Here is a 17,764-nt window from a genome sequence, read left to right as displayed (position 1 = left end):
CAGTTGAGCTATTTCAGATCCTAAAAGATGATGCTGTGAGAGTGCTTCACTCAATATGCCAGCAAATTTGGAAAACTCAGCAGTGGCCACAGGACTGGAAAATGTCAGTTTTCATTCCAATCCCAAAGAAAAGCAATGCCAAAGAATACTCAAACTACTGCACAACTGCACTCATCTCACACACTAGTAAAGTAATGCTCAAAATTCTCCAAGCCAGGCTTCAACAATATGTGAACTATGAACATACAGATGTTCAAGATGGTTTTAGAAAAGACAGAGGAACCAGAGATCAGATTGCCAACATCTGTTGGATCATCGAAAAAGCAAGAGAGTACCAGAAAAACATCTATTTCTGCTTTATTGATTATGCCAAAGCCTTTGACTGTATGGATCACCACAAACTGTGGAAAATTCTTCAAGAGATGAGAATACCAGACCACCTGATCTGCCTCTTGAGAAATCTGTATGCAGGTAAGGAAGCAGCAATTAGAACTGGACACGGAACAACAGACTGGTATGTCAAGGAGTACGTCAAGGCTTTATATTGTCACCCTGCTTATTTAGCTTATATGCAGAGTACATCGTGAGAAATGCTGGGCTGGATGAAGCACTAGCTGGAATCAAGATTGCTGGGAGAAATATCTATAACCTCAGATATGCAGATGACACCACCTTTATGGCAGAAAACAAAGAAGAACTAAAGAGCCTCTTGATGAAAGTGAAAGAGGAGAGTGAAAATATTGGCTTAACTCTCAACATTCAGAAAACTAAGAACATGGCATCTGGTCCCGTAAATTCATGGCAAATAGAGGGGGAAACATTGGAAACAGTGAGAGACTTTATTTTTTGGGGCTCCAAAATCACTGTAGATGGTGACTGCAGCCAAGAAATTAAAAGACGCTTACTCCTTGGAAGGAAAGTTATGACCAACCTAGACAGCGTATTAAAAAGCAGAGACATTATTTTTCCAACAAAGGTCCATCTAGTCAAAGGTATGGTTTTTCCAGTAGTCATGTATGGATGTGAAAGTTTGGACTATAAAGAAAGGTGAGAGCTGAAGAATTGATGCTTTTGAACTGTGGTTTTGGAGAAGACTCTTGAGGGTACCTTGGACTGCAAGGAGATCAAACCAGTCATCCCTAAAGGAAATCAGTCCTGAATATTCATTGGAAGAACTGATGCTGAAGCTGAAACTCCAATACTTTGGCCACCCGATGCAAAGAACTGACTCACTTGAAAAGACCCTGATGCTGGGAAAGATTGAAGGCCAGAGGAGAAGTGGATGACAGAAGATGAGATGGCTGGATGGAATCACCAACTCGATGGACATGAGTTTGAGTAAACTCCAGGAGTTGGTGATGGGCTGGAAGGCCTGGCGTGCTGTAGTCCATGGGGTTGCAAAGAGTGAGAAATGACTGAGTGACTGAACTGAACTGATGCCTTATATCTCACAACTAGCATCAACTGTCTGGCATATACACTAAGCAGCCTTCAGAAGACTGCAGCTACCAGCCTTTGAGTATTCCAACCTTTTCTGAATTCCTAACCCTCAGAAGCTTTGAATGAGCATGAATGACTTTTTTTGTTTAAACCATAAAGTATAATTTGTGAAGTAGCAATGGAAAGAAATGACATGCTCCCTTACTTCAAGTAGTAATTGCTTCTCTGAGTGATGCACTTGTGAGAATCTAGCTGGTCAGGGAACCATGCAGCTCCCTGACCTACTCAAATGCCCCTGGGCTCCTATGCAAACTGTAGATACCCTCTGAGTTCTGGCTGTGACTTCCATTCAGCTCTGATCTTAGTGAAAAATCTCTGATATCTATTTCGAAATGCTCCATGTACTTTGTTTCATATTGAGTCTTAAAACAAGCATGGGTGGTTGCTATGACAGGTATTATTAATCCAACTTTAAAGAAGATAAAATAGGTTGATAGAGATCAATGCATTGCTTGAGAGACTAGTAATAGAAGACATTGTTGAAATTTAACCCAGGGCTTCTGATCGTACATTTAGCACTTTCTTATCTGTTGCCAACTTGATACACTCAATATATTAAAATATCAAGTTGTGAAACAGTACAGTCACTGACACTCGCATTTATTCTTTGTCACATACATACTTTTTCATCAATAAATTCCTACCAACAAAACTTTTAACAGCTTAAATGCTAAGAGAAAAGCCTTTGCAAAGTGTAAATGTTTTATCTGATGTTGATATTTGAGTGTTTAAACCATTGCATGTGTTTGCTGCTTTAACTATTAATGCAAATCCAGATATTATCATAAAATAAAACTAGAAATAAATATTATGGATAAATCTAATGCTCATTCTATTAAAATTATGCCAGAGCATCCTAGTCTATTCAATGCCATGCATCATCATTAAGTCTGAACTTGCAGCTGGACACAGTCCTTAGAGATAAATGACCCACCTGAGCCGAGCTGTTGTGTGGCTTTATCTCACTAGATCCTCCCTTAATTCCTCAAGCATGACACGTCCCAGGACTTCAGATAGTGGATCAAAAATACATATGTTGACATTTATTTTTAAAGTCTATTTTTCTTTATCTTAAATATGGGAGTTTGAGGTTGAGTCAAAAGCTTTTAAGAATTTTGACCTTTAACCACATACTCCCAAGAATGGATGTGATAGTTCTTGTTAAGTTTTTCAAGTCAGTGCCTTTTCCTTTTCATTCTACAGAGATAATTTTAAAGGTCTTTTTGGTCAAATTCAACTTTAAAATATTTTAATTTTTGTTGTTTGGGCACAACAGCAGGCTTATTCTGGATTCTCACATCACCTCACTCTGTTAGTTTTCTATATGAGCCCTTTAAAAATCCAAGCTCATTGGTAACTGTCTTTTGAGTATTTATTCCAATGTTACTTCCTCTCAGACCACCTTTTTTTTGATATTCTCTTAATTTTCTTGAAGATTTTCCATTTTACAACCTCTATTCATGAGCTCTGACATATTTTCTCAGGAATGTTTGAAATGTAGGTCTGAAGTCAAACATAGGTTTAGAATTTAGTTACAGGAGAATTAAGTTTCTTCTGTATAAAATAAATAGAAACATTTTTTTTTTCAAAGTAGGAGATAACACATTAAAGTGAAGTAAATGTCATAATGGTCGAATTGCCGTAGGTAATATTTTCCTAATTGGTTTAGCACATATATTAATAGATGGAAACAGCAACAGAATAACCCTTAAAAAGGGAAAACAGGGGATTTGGATTCCTGGGAGTAGTACGGTGTTTGAACAGAAGAAAATGTCACTTAAAAATTGTTGTCAGCTGCTTCAGGTGAAGGTATTAAACTAAGATATCCTGGGATATCAAAGCTTGCAGTATTGCTAGAGCTCACCCAAGAACAAAATCAACTGTAGGAAGAAGAAGCCAAGACAATCTTTGCAAAAATGCACAAGTAATTCATGTTACTCTGAGCCTAGATGGTTTATGCCTTTGAAACTACGTTTTATGCTTATAATTTATAGTGATTGTTATTAAATGAATCATTTATCCAACTGAGTGATGCTTATTGAACAGTGACCTTTAACTCACCAAAAATGCCTATTGATGAAGCAAAGCTAAGTTTATTGGACACTCTGCCATCAGTGAGAACACCACCTTGAGAGAGTCTTAGAAGTTCCTCAAGAGAACAGAGATCAGGGAGTCTATTTATAAGGCACTGGGACCCAATCTGAGAAACTTAAAAGTCAGTTTACAACAGCTAACTCTACGAAGGATTTAGTAGATTTTATCAGATAATAGCTTTGGACTTGTGGGCACAATGGGGCAAAGGTCTTGAAGTCAGCTTTGATGACTAAACTGTTCGTCTTGATAGGCAAGCTTTTTTAGTCGGTTCACAGACTTATCTTCTAAGAGCAAATATTACCTGGAGCAAGTAGCTAGGTTGCTTTTGCTTAATCTCAGTGTCCTTTAACAGAAGGATAGGGGAGCATGCTTGGTCCCAGTTGTAGTTTAACACAGGGAGAGAAAAATTATGCTGGTTTTAGTTTTTCATTTGCATTCTTGAGTAGGAGAGTTGGGCTCTATCAGTAGTTCTCACACTGGGCTACACATCAAAAATAAGCAAGGAGGTCAAACCAGTCAATCTTAAAGGAAATCAACCCTGAATATTCATTGGACTGAGGCTGAAGCTGATGCTCCCATACTTTGGACACCATATAAAGAGTCGATGCATTAGAAAAGACCCTGATTCTGGGAAAGATTGAGGGCATGAGGAGAAGGGAGTAACCAAGGGTGAGATGGTTGGATGGCATCACCAACTCAACGAACATCAGTTTGTACAAACTCCGGTAGTTAGTGAGGACAAGGAAGCCTGGTGTGCTGCAGTCCATGAAGTCATAAAGAGTTGGACATGACTGAGTGACTGTACAATAACAACAACTCTAAATAAACTACACGAGTAAAGGCCTTCTTCTGAAGATTATGATTCAATAAGTCCAGATAAGCTTTCCATGTACTTGAAAATATCCATACTTAATTCTGATGAACAGAGTTGAGAACATCCAGATACTGCAGAAACCTTGGGTGTGGTTTGTCTTCTTGGTCCCTTTAGGTTGCTATAATAGAACACCATGGACTAGGTGACTTATAAACATCATATACATTGCTCATGGTTCTGGGGGCTGGGAAGCCCAAGATCAAGGCACCAGCAGATTTGGTGTCTGGTGAGGACCACTTCCTAGTTCATAGGCTGCTATCTTTCCTCTGTGTCCTTATGTGGCAGGAGAGTCAAACAAGCTCTCTAGAGTCTCTTTCATGAAGACACTTTGACTAAAAAATATTCACAACCTCAAAGTTGAGAATTATGTCTTGTTCAGTGGGAATTTTGGGGACTTCAAGCCTGGGAGGCAGCATCTGAAGTAACCATGAAAGAACTGCTTCAAGGAAATGGCTGAGGTGGGGATAGTGGGGGATGGAACCAGGTTATAAAGAAGTTTTGCAAGAGAAAGCAGGTGGTCTGAATATTGAAAGAATATTGTAAATTAAAGAATACCAGGTAATCCAAGTGAAAAAGTTTGCACTTTTCTAAGGATAGAAAGATGCAAGAATCTGTGATTTGAGCTTATTGAAATCATTCCTTCAATATGTATCTCAGCCACATGGGGCCAAACAGTATTCTGTGTTTTCACACCCTGAGTTTCCTAAGGGCTCACCGTGGGGAGTGGCTGCAGTCTGAGGGCTGCTAGATGGCAGGTATTCATTTCTAACTGACCTCCCTCAGAGCCCACCAACTCACGGTCAGGTGGTGGCTGCAGTGGCTGATGACTCTGACATACTTTGTTTACTGATATGGCAAGAAATATTCCATTTATCAATTCCAATCCCATTCATGAGTGCTCTACCTTCATGACCTAATTACTTCCTAAATACCCCTCCTCCAAATATTATCACTTTGAGTACTAGGAATCACTTCATGACAAATAGATGAGGAAACAATGGAAGCAGTGACAGACTTTATTTTCTTGGGCTCAAGTGGTTCTTTAGTTCCTCTTCAGCTGGAATCAAGATGCCTTGAAAAATACCAGTAACCTCAGACAGGCAGATGACACCACCCTTATAGCAGAGAGTGAAGAGGAACTAAAGAACCACTTGATATAAGTGAAAGAGGAGAGTGAAAAAGTTGGCTTATAACTCAAAATTTAAAAAACTAAGATCATGGCATCTGGTCCAATCTTTTCATGGCAAACAGATGAGGAAACAATGGAAACAGTGACAGACTTTATTTTCTTGGGCTCCAAAATCACTGCAGGTGGTGACTACAGCCATGACATTAAAAGACACTTACTCCTTGGAAGAAAAGCAATGACCAACCTAGACAGCATATTAAAAAGCAGAACATTACTTTGCTGATGAAGATCCATCTAGTTAAAGCTATGGTTTGTCCAGTAGTCATGTATGGATATGAGAGCTGGACTCTAAAGAAAGCTGAGTGCCAAAGAACTGATGCTTTTGAACTGTGGTGTTGGAGAAGACTCTTGAGAGCCCCTTGGACTGCAAGGAGATCAAATGAGTCAATCCTAAAGGAAATCAATCCTGAATATTCAATGGACGGACTGATGCTGAAGCTGAAGTTCCAATACTTTGACCACCTGATGAAGAACTGACTCATTGCAAAAGACCCTGATACTGGGAAAGGTTAAAGGCAGGAGGGAAAGGGGACGACAGAGGATGAGATGGTTGGATGGCATCACTTACTCAATGGACATGAGTTTGAGCAGGCTCTGGGAGATGGTAAAGGACAGGGAAGCCTGGTGTGCTGCAATCAATGAGGTTGCAAAGAGTTGGACACGACTGAACAGATCCCTCCAGGGTTGTTCTGAAGAGGTAAGGGAGGAGCAGTATATATGGGAGTTTTTTTGTTTTTTTTTTAAAGACTGTTGGAACATCAAAGGATTACTGATCATTAATGAAAACCAGGACTTCCCAGATGGTGCTAGTGGTAAGGAACCTGCCTGTCAATGCACAAAACATAAGAGACACAGATTCAAACCCTGGGTTGGGAAGATCTCCTGGAGGAGGGCATAGCAATCCACTCCAGAACTCTTGCCTGGAGAATCCCATGAACACAGGAGACTGGCAGGCAACAGTCCATAGTGTCGCAAAGAGTCGACATGACTGAAGCACATCCACTACCTAGGGTCAGAATCCTGTCTTCCTCCATCCTGAATTACCCCAGGGTGCACTGTTGGGGTTGGCTGCAGAAGCTGATGGCTCAGAGACAGCAACTTTCTTTCTATACTGAATTCCTTCAGGGTGCACTCGAAGGTGCCTCAACATCCTATGTTTACTGAAATGACAGGCCATACTTTTTGTTTACAGAGACATGGAGAAAAAAAACACCCCCTGTGGGGTGTGCTACCATTGGGGTGGTCAAGTGCATTAAGTGGTGATATATGTAAAGTGGAAGAAAAATACATTTGCAAGTAATAAAATAGTACACAACACTTACTGTGGGAGTATTTCAGTTCTAGTAGTTATGTTATTCCTAAGATTCCTTTTTAATAGTGATTACTTTAAATAAGGGTGAGGATAAATGATGGTTCTTTCTATAATTTCTCTTTTTAAGCATGACAGAACTGTTATTAATCCAAAAGTTCTTGATCAACTATCATTTTGTTCTCTTGTAACTTTCATCCTCTCAACATAATTTTTATCAGCTTCTTAAATAATCTAGCTTTTCTTCCTTTAGAATCTGATTTCATTCCCCCACACTTGAAGATCACTTATATAAAAATAACTTCAGATTTTCAGGGGGGCAAAAAAAAAAAAAAAAAACCGCACATACTACTGTCAAATGTTCTCGTCATCATGTTGCTACATATTAGCACCTAACTATCTACTAAAATTAAGTGGCTTAGTTTAATGCCTAAAGTTCTCATCAACTAGTGTTTCCCATTCTTATCTTTGTAATATGTTCTACAACAGCTAGGCTGAACTTGCTGCCATAGACTGTCTGCTAACCAACCTTATCTAGGTTGTAAAATGTTACACTCTTGGAAGGCATAGTCCTTTCAAGTCTATAGAGCGCAAAGATTTAATTGTGTGAATGAGAGTTGTTAAGGGCCTATTCAGTTCAAATTAATTAGTAATCATTCAGCATACCTACTGAGAGGGAAGCTTAAGGCAATTCAGAAGCTGTCCCCCAGAGAACTTGTTGGTTGGAGAAAGACAATCACAAAGTGTTCACTTAGTCCAGAGGCTTTGTGCTGCTGCATAATTCTTGTCTTTTTCTGCTTTGCCAAGAGGAGACAGAAAAAGAAGATGTCGGAAGGAACACAGCAGAGATGCTTGGTATTCAGCAGTCTAATTGAGAATGTTAAAAAGACAAGTTCAAGCATACTCTCTGATTAAGATGGAATGGATCAGTTGTTTCCCAAGAGTGACAAGTAAGGAAGCAAAGAAAGCTTCCTTTAGGATGCTGAAAAGAGATTCTGGAGACAGGAAAAGGCCAGACATGGAAAATATGGAGAATGAAATTTAAAAAGCAATACATATAACCACAAAAAGAAACAAAAACATGTTTAAAAGATAAAGGAAATGAGTAAAACTTATCAGTTCTGAAATGTTTATATTCTTACAAAATGTACCCAAGTGATTATGTTATCTATTTAATGAGTAGCTGTTTTAGTTTATAAAAATATTACTGTTGTAATATATTTATACCTTTGCTAAGGACAAAGGAATGATTTAGTAATGAAGATAAATCTGGCTTCTGTACCCTGACACCAAACTAAATCACAGAGACAGAGTTTTGGATGAAGTAGAAAGAATAGCTTTATTGCTTTGTCAGGCAAAGTGGGCCACAGTGGGCTAATGCCCTCAAAGCTGAACATCTCAACCTGGATGTGGTGGTGAGGAGTTTTATAATAATGATTCAAAGAGGGTGTGATCAGCTCGTGGACAATCTTCTGATTGATTGGCGGTGAGGTAAGTAGGAGGCAGCACCACCAATCTTCTGGTTCCAACCCTTCTGGGGTCCACACCTGTGCTTGTGGACAGCATACGGTTAACTTCTCCCTGGTGGAGGTTTCAGTATCTGCAAAATACCTCAAAGATACTGCTGTGTGTCTCACCTGGTGGGGAACCAGGACCCTGCCCCAAGGCGGCACTATTGTTTGTCTTGACAAGTAGCTTCTCCCTAGTCTCTGCATCCTCACCTGCCCCAATTAACAAGTGTTTGAATCTGCCCTTTGGAACTCAAGGAGGATTTTGGAGGCTGAATGAAGCCTATTTTGTGCAATCAAAGAAATGAGGGACATTGAAAGGCTTGTGTTCAGAGGAGCCACACAGGGTACTTCTTGGTTTCACTAAGGCTTCTAATAATGTCTTTACAAGTGAGACCACCTTTAAGTGAGGCTTGAAGGAAAGCTTGAAGCTAGGCACCAGCAGTATGTGAACTGAGCACTTCCAGATGTCCAAGCTGGGTTTCAAAGAATCAGAGGAACTAGAGGTCAAATTGCCAATATTTGCTGGATCATGGAGAAAGTAAGGGAGTTCCAGAAAAACATCTACTGCTTCATTGACTACATTAGTGCCTTTGACTGTATAGATCACAACAAACTGCAGAAAATTGTTACAGATATGAACAGCAGACCACCTTGCCCATCTCCTGAGAAACATGTATGCAGGTCAAGAAGCAATAGTTAGAACCAAGCATGGAATAACTAACTGGTTCAAGATAGGGAAAGGAGTACAACAAGACTGTATATTGCCAGCCTGCTTATTTAACTTACATGCAGAGTGCATCATGCGAAATGCCAGACTGGATGAATCACAAGCTGGAGTCAAGATTATTAGGAGAAATATAAAAAATTTCATATATGCAGATGATACCACTCTAATGGCAGAAAGTGAAGAGGAACTAAAGAGCCTATTAACGATGGTAAAAAGAAGAGTGAAAAAACTGGCTTGAAACTCAACATTAAAAGAAATTAAGATCATGGCATCTGGTCCCATCACTTCATGACAAATAGAAGGGAAAAAGTGGAAACAATGACAGATTTTATTCTTTTGGCTCCAAAATCACTGAAGACAATTTCTGTAGCCCTGAAATTAGAAGACGTTTGCTCCTTGGAAGGAAAGCTATGAAAAACCTAAACACTGTATTAAAAAGCAGAGACAGCACTTTGTTGACAAAAGTCCATGTAGTCAAAGGTATGGTTTTTCCAGTTGTCATGTATGGATGTGAGAGCTGGTCTATAAAAAGGCTGAGCACTGAAGAATTGATGTTTTCCAATTGTTGTGCTAGAGAAGACTCTTGAGAGTCCCTTGGACTGTAACGAGATCAAACCAGTCAATCATAAATAAAATAAACCCTGAATATTCATTGGAAGGACTGAGGCCAAAGTCCTAAAGCTTCAGCTTCAGCTAACGGACTGAAGCTCCAATACTTTGGCCACCTGATGAGAAGAGCCAATTCATTGGAAAAGATCTTGATGTTGGGAAAGATTGAAGGCAAAGGGAGACAGGGGCATCAGAGGATGAGCTGGTTAGATAGTATCACAAGCTCAAGGGAAGTGAATTTGAGTAAAGTCTGGGAGATAGTGGAGGACAGAGGAGCCAGGTATGCTACAGCCAATTCCCTGTTGATTCAGATGGTAAAGAGTCTGCCTGCAGTGCAGGAGACCCAAGTTCGATCCCTGGGTCAGGAAGATCCCCTGGAGAAGGAAACGGCAACCCACTACAGTATTCTTGCCTGGAAAATCCCACGGATGGAAGAGCCTAGGGGTCTATAGTCCATGGGATTGCAAAGAGTCAGACAATACAACTGAGCGACTTCACTTCACTTGTGAGGTCACAAAGAGTTGGACACAACTTAGCAACTGAACAAGGACAACACTGAGATCCTCAAACCTTGCTTTAGTAAATATATCATCTCTTCAATGATGTCTCATTGTCCCTTCGGTCCCCCACAATGCTCATTATAGTGCACATAATTGAGGCTCTCTAAGCATTCTTTCCTGTGTATGTTTGTATGTATGTAAAATTTATGTACAGTGACATATGCAGAACTTAAACATACAAATCATACATTCTGACAGATTCACACACCTATGTAACCAACTCTCAAGTCAGGACAGAGAACAATTCCATCACCAAGCAAGTTTCTTCCTGTTCCCTGCCAGTCAACCCTCACTACACATAAGTAACAACTTCTGTTCTGATCTCTACTCTGCCTGCTTTTGGATGCCATATAAATGGTACTATCAGTATTTTTATTCTTATTCACTCAGTAGGTTTTTAAACTATACCCATGTTATTATTTATATTGCTTCATTATATTTTATTGCTAAGTAATGTTTATTGCACTAATATACCACAAATAATTTTTCCATTGGAGAAGGCAATGGCAGCCCACTCCAGTACTCTTGCCTGAAAAATCCCATGGACAGAGGAGCCTGGTAGGCTGCAGTCCATGGGGTCGCTAAGAGTCAGACACGACTAAGTGACTTCACTTTCACTTTTCACTTTCATACATTGGAAAAGGAAATGGCAACCCACTCCAGTGTTCTTGCTTGAAGAATCCCAGGGACGGGGGAGCCTGGTGGGCTGCCGTCTATGGGGTCGCACAGAGTCAGACACAACTGAAGTGACTTAGCAGCAGCAGCAGCAGTTTTTTCATTCTATATTGATAGACATTAGTTCAGCAGGCTTTTCCATGTGGAATTATTTTAAACAAAGCAACTATAAGTATTCTACTGTTCTTTTTGTGAACATGTGCTTTCACTTCCCTTTGGTAAATATATATGATTGAAATTGCTAGCTGGCAGGATAGGTGTGTATTTAACTTTATCAGAAACTTCTAAAGAGTTTTCCAAAGAGGTGTACCCATTTTGCATTCCCACTAGCAATGTAAGAGAATTCCAGTTTTTCCACATCTTTGCTAATATTTGGGGGTTTTAGTAAAACTTTAAATTTTTGGTCACTATAGAGAGTGGGAAATATTTCACTGAGGTCTTATTTTGTGTATTCATGATGGCAAGAATATTGAGCACCTTTTTGTAAGTTTAGGGGCCATTTTAAAAACATTGTACAAAACAATGTTAAACGTCTTCTTAAATTCTTCCTTCTTTTTAATTAAGCTATTGGTTTTCTTGTTACTTAGTTATATCACTTATATACTCAGGATGCCAATCTTTTGTCAATTACATATATTCAGAATATTTTTTCATTGTGTGCCTTGCCTTTTTACTTTCTTTATACTACTTTTTAGTGAGCAGAGATTTTTTACTTCTGATAAATTCAAATTTGTATTTTTTCTTATATTCCCTCTAAGAATATCGCAAAGATGGGCTCCTATGATTTCCTCTAGAATAATTAAGCTTCCACTTTGTCATTCATTTATGCTTCATTCTAAATTAAATTTATGGATAGTGTGAGGGAAATCTACTTGTTCCAGCACAATTTGTTAAACAGATTCATTTCTCGTCTGAATTTGTGTCAGCATTTTGTTGAAAATCGGTAGATCATACTTTTTTCCCTTCCATGAACTATATATCATTATTTTGCCAACATCACATTGTATTGATTACTATTTATAGTACTTGAGCACTATTTACAGATTTATATCAAGTCTTGAAATCATGGAGTGTGAAATTTCCAAATCTGATACTCCTTTATTAAAATTGTCTTAGCCTTTTTATAGGTTTCTTTCCTCTGTGGATTGTTCATCTCTTCATTTATTATGTCTTTTTTTTTTTTTTTTCAAGGCTCTGGAGCACATTTATAATAGCTGTTTCAAAATATCTGATTGCTAATTCTAACATCTGAGTCATCTCAGAATCTCTCTTCATTGACACTTATTTTCTTCGTTGATCTCCTTTTCCTTTTTCTTTGCATATTGATTCATGGAAGAGAGTCAAGATTATGCTATCTTTCCTTAAATAGCTTTAAATTGTAGTCTTACAGCAATTAAGTTACTAGAAAACGGTTGTGATTCTATCAGATCTGGTCTTACTCCTTATTAGGGTAAGTCTCTCTCAATTGTTCTTAGTTCTAGGGTTGCTAGAGCATAGCTCTTATTTCAGGGGGTGATTCTTACTCATAAGGTATGATTTTTCCAGGTTTTTCTACTGGATTCCTAAGATGCTCAGTGAGGTCTCTGGACTCTGCTTGGCTTAGAACTCAAGTGCCTCTTGGTCCCGCGTATTGTCTGGCATCTTGTGCAGATCTTAGATCTACTCCTGTCACTCTGCGTTGGATGTTGGATGTAGAGTCTTTCCCTGAATACACGCAGCCCAGCCCTCAGCCGACAGTTCACAGGGGATCCACATGCAAACCCTCTATGAAGACTGCTCCTCTTTGGGTTGTACCCCCCGCAAGTCTACCTGCTGCCCCTGCCCTGGACTCTGCTCTGTGCCTCCTCCTCTTTGTGAAGACCACCACTCACTGGTTAAAGGTCCCTCCCTGTGTGCATTTGGGAAATTGCCCCCAGGTAGAAACATTGGGTGAATATGGGGCTTAGATTTTTTATATCCATCCTCTCAGAAAACCCTTATTCAATGCATGAAAACAAGTGTCTCATATACTTTGTCCAATTTTGTGCTCTTCAACACTGGAAGAGTAAGTTCTTTACCAGTTATGTAATCCCGGTAAGAAATAGCAGGTGATACACATCTTTAACATTTTAAGTGAATTGATGCTATAATTTCAAATAGAGACTCTTAAGGCAAGTCACCAGGCTTCTAGGAGCACCCACTGCAAACACATTTACAAAGTCACTCAGTGTCCTTTGGATTCATTGCTCTTTCTAGCTACTATCATCTGGAATACACTGTTCATTTACTAGATGCTAAATTTATAATTAAAATTCACCTTTGCCTTAAGGATTTAAAGCTGAAAGTTCATCTTCTTTACAAAGCTTCTTAACAATAATCACTTACACACGATGCATTATTTTCACTTTTTAAATTCCTTTTTCAGTTAAAGAAATGCTTTTTGTCTCTCCTTCATGTGTAAGTTCCTGTAATTTTCAACTGTTTTGCAAATTCCATAAAATAAGTTCATTTTGTTTCCTGTAGCCTACTTATCCATTTGAGATGGGCCATCACATAGAATATTTGTTGAAAGGGTAATTCTAAATCTTCTTTCTCTTTATATCCAGTGCAATAATTTTGGATGCTTCATTCGACTAAAAGAAAATAGGACCAATTCTCTGCTTCAACTAATACTGATCACCAGAAAATTCACAGGTTTTTAACCTCTAGAGCTCACCTTTTTCTAGAGCTGCAGACCTGAGTTTCCAAATATCTTCTGAACAAATCTAACCAGATGCTCTACTGCCAAAATAATGTCAGTTTTTCTCTCTTCCTGTGATTTCTATTACCTCTCCTGCAAAACTCAAATGAGAAGTCACAGGACCTTTTTTTTTTCTAATCATCTTACTTCCTCCCCACTTGCAGTATGATTTATTCATTGTATTTGGGGATCATTTTTCTTATCCATTCTCTTTCCATCCCTACTGACATAATCCTATTTAAAGCCTTATCACTACTCCCAGCAGGATCATAGCAGTAATTTCCTAAATAAATGTGTACCTCTCTCTTCCATATGCTGCCAGAGTTATGCTTCTAAATAGATTTATAATAACATCTTCTTACATTAAAATCTTTGCTGGCTCTCTGTTACTTACGGGAAAAATGTAGACCAAGTTTCTGATCACTGATTTAAAGTCCTTCATTGGTTCCGTAGACCCCATTTTCAGGTCCAACCATCACCCAATATGTTGCACTCTTTTTGTGGGGGGGTGTTACATTCTTGGTATACTTTTCATCAATTCTAATTTCACTACCTAGAGCAGGTACTAACCATCATGGAATACTCTTCTATATTCTGGAAGTTTGCTACCAATGAATTAATTTCCTACTTTTCACTTTTTGACAAGTTACTAACCAGATGCATTCACTCATTCCTCCACCCTGGTTAAACTGATCCACTTGATGACATTGTTAGGGGAACCACTGAGTGAGTTATCTTAAACAGGAGGTCCTGGTAAGGAATGAAGAACTAACAAGCCACCACCAAACAGAAAAATTCGGGAAAGGTCAAAAAGAGAAAGGAGACTTCATATATCCTACCACCCTCCCAGAGTCCTTCTTGCTGGAATTCACCTTGGCTGAGCCATGTACTTACCACCAGGAAGGACCTGAGTCGGAGAGACTGGCCACCAGCAACCTGGAAACTAACCCCTTTAGCATGAAAGCTAAGACTACGAGCTCCCTGGCAGAGCAGCTCTCCTGGGCTCCTTCACCCTCCTACTCCCCACCTATGGGAGGCCCATCCTGATAAAGTCTCATGCTTTGTCAGCAAATATGTCTCCAGACAATTCAATGTTTTTAAGATTTTTATCTTACATTGAAGTATAGCCGATTAACAATGTAGTGATAGTCTCAGGTGGACAGCAGAGGGACTCAGCCATACATACACATGCATCCGCTCTCTGCCAAACTCCCCTCCCATCCAGGCTGCTGCAGTAACATTGAGCAGAGTTCCACTTGCCCTACAGTAGGGCCTTGTTGGTTTTCCATTTAAAACATAGCAATGGGTGGGGAAATTAACAAGATGGCACCAGTCCGGCTCTCTCGCCCCACGCTCTGTAAACAATGACTTTGCACGGTTGTCTAACAGCTGAGATCACTTATAGTACTGTGCATCACGTGGTACTCACTTGGCCACAGGCTACTTTTGTTCTGTAGGTATATATGTATATACGCTTCACCTGCAAATGCCTTGAAGTGTTATGTGCAGTTACGTTGTGGTATGTTATGTCTGCTGCTACAGCTGCTGTGCCAGCCGGGAGAGAAAGCATCTGCAGTTCCTACATCTCCTCTTGTTTTCTTCCAGCCTCTTAGCTCGTTCCTTGCCTACCTATGGGTTCAGCGAACAGTGTGCACAGTGAGATAAAAGCAAAACAGCTGGCTCTGTGAACAGGATCAGCAATCCAAGGATGTACTTCTCCACCCCAAACTCCCTGAGGGTCAGGCAGGATCCCACTCTCGGGGTCTTGTGAAGGGGAAATTTTCACCATTGTACTTCTGCTTCTGCAGTTTTCTTTTACTAGAAATGTTATTTCTTCCATGTAAAAAGGGAAGTATTTTTAATGTAACTTACTTATGATTTTCACTATTTTTTAAACAGTAAGCCCCATATTTATAGTTTCACTTGTGTGTCAGGGAATATACTAAATGCCCCACACATTTTTATTGTTCCATTAAACTCTAAAGAGATGTGCATTACTCTCATTGCTTTTCACATCTTAGTTATTCAAGTAAATGGCGTATTGATTTCTAGATTATAGATTCCTCAAGATCAGGATTCATATTAAGTTTATTTTTGTTTTTCTCATCATGACTATACCCTGCAATGTGCAACTCCCTGGATTGAATTTAATTTTCCTTACTCTCTTTTTTTGTTGTTGTTTTTGTTTATTTTTTGTTTTTTCCCTTTGCCTTTGTAGTTTTTTCTTTTATTCCTAATGCATTTACTATAGTGGGATTTTAGTAATATTAACTGAAGTTTCCTGTAGTTTCACCAGCCTATGGTGCAGCCTATGGATGCAGTGTGGGAAACTTTAAGGTAATAATCATTTTTCACTCTCTTTTATCCCCATCTGATTGAAGCCAATAATTTCCGGGAGTAGCAGAGGTGCCTCATGAGGTTTTGAAGAGTCCTCTCATGTACTCCTTTATTATTCTCCTTGAAGCAATTTAGGGTCTCCTTTCTACTTCAGATGCTTCCAGGACACTTCATTTCCTGACTCTGCTCAACCCACATATCTTCACCTTGTCAGAATAAGGCTGTAGTCTTGATTCCTCAGTATGCTGAAGCTGAAGCGTCTTCTGAAGAGATAGTGGAGAATATGCTTGTTTCTACCTGTTAGGAGACCCTTGTTATTTAACCCCAAAGTGGCACTGCTTTTACTTCTGAGACCATGTCCTACTAGAGCGACTGGTTTGCCTTATGTCTTTTACTTCTTCAAAATAAGGAATTATTTTTATAAATAATTTGTTATTTGTTTTCATAGCCTCTGTTATTACCATTTCCTTTCAGTAACCTCAGATTTTAGATGAAGATCAATGCCTCAAAACTTTTCAGTGGAGAAAGACAAATATGATACCACTTACTTGTAGAACCTAAAAATATAGTGCACATAAACTTATTTGTGTGTGCATGTTCAGTAGCTCAGACATATCTGACCTTTCGTGACCCTATGGACTGTGGCCCGCCAGGCTCCTCTGTCCATGGAATTTTCCAGGTAAGAATACTGGAGCGGGCTGCCTTTCCTTTTCCAGGGGATCTTCCTAAGCCAGAGATGGAACCTGCATCTCCTCCGTCTCCTGCATTGGCAGGTGGATTCTTTACCACTGAGCGACCTGAGACGCCTACACATGGACTTATTTACAAAACAGAGATAAACTCACAGACATAGACCACAAACTTGCAGTTACCAAAGAGGGAAGCCAAGGGGAGGGATGAATTAGGAGTTTGGGATTAACATATACACACTCCTATAAATAAAAAAGAGGACCTATATTCAATATCTTAAAATAACCTATAATGGAAAAGTATATATATACAGACATATATATGTATCACTTTGCTGTACACGTGAAGTAACAAAATATTGTAAACTGACTGCATTTCAATAAAAAAAAATGTATATATAAAGACCTTTTGGTGTTTTCTGTGTGGGGATCCACGCCTGTGTTCCATGGTTGAACACCTGATTCACGCTGGTGTCAGTCTAAACCAGCACATTATCGTAGCCACACTATTTATTTCACATGTTGAAATGTGACTTAAGTCAATCTAATCAGAATTAACCCTTAGATTTCCAGAGGGGCTATCAGAAAAGAAGCTCACTATTTCCAGCGAACTTCTGCAGACATTCTGGCACTAGGAGTTACATTTTTTTTTTTTTTTTAAGAAAACAGAAGCCAAAAAAAAAAAAAAAAAAAGGTCAAGCCAAGAGGTGGAGAGAGAGAAACTGAGAAGTATGATGATAGCAAGTTAAACCCTTTGTACAGCTGAAGCCCTGCAATTACTGAATTTTTCAGAGTGTCAGGAAATACATTCCATTTTATGCCTAAATCAGTTTGAGTTTAGAATTTTCTCACTTGCAACAAAGGGAACAGACTTAAATGGTTTAGGCAGGAGCCAAGGGAGCCATTTGCAAACGCTGAAGTTACTGTAACTGAGAGGAGCAGATTGAAAATCCCATATAGGTTTTTTAACC

The sequence above is a fragment of the Cervus elaphus genome, chromosome 7 (assembly GCF_910594005.1).
Source record: "Cervus elaphus chromosome 7, mCerEla1.1, whole genome shotgun sequence".
Classification (NCBI taxonomy): domain Eukaryota; kingdom Metazoa; phylum Chordata; class Mammalia; order Artiodactyla; family Cervidae; genus Cervus; species Cervus elaphus.
The sequence above is the reverse complement of the archived record's forward strand: the minus strand, read 5'-3'. Positions refer to the sequence as shown.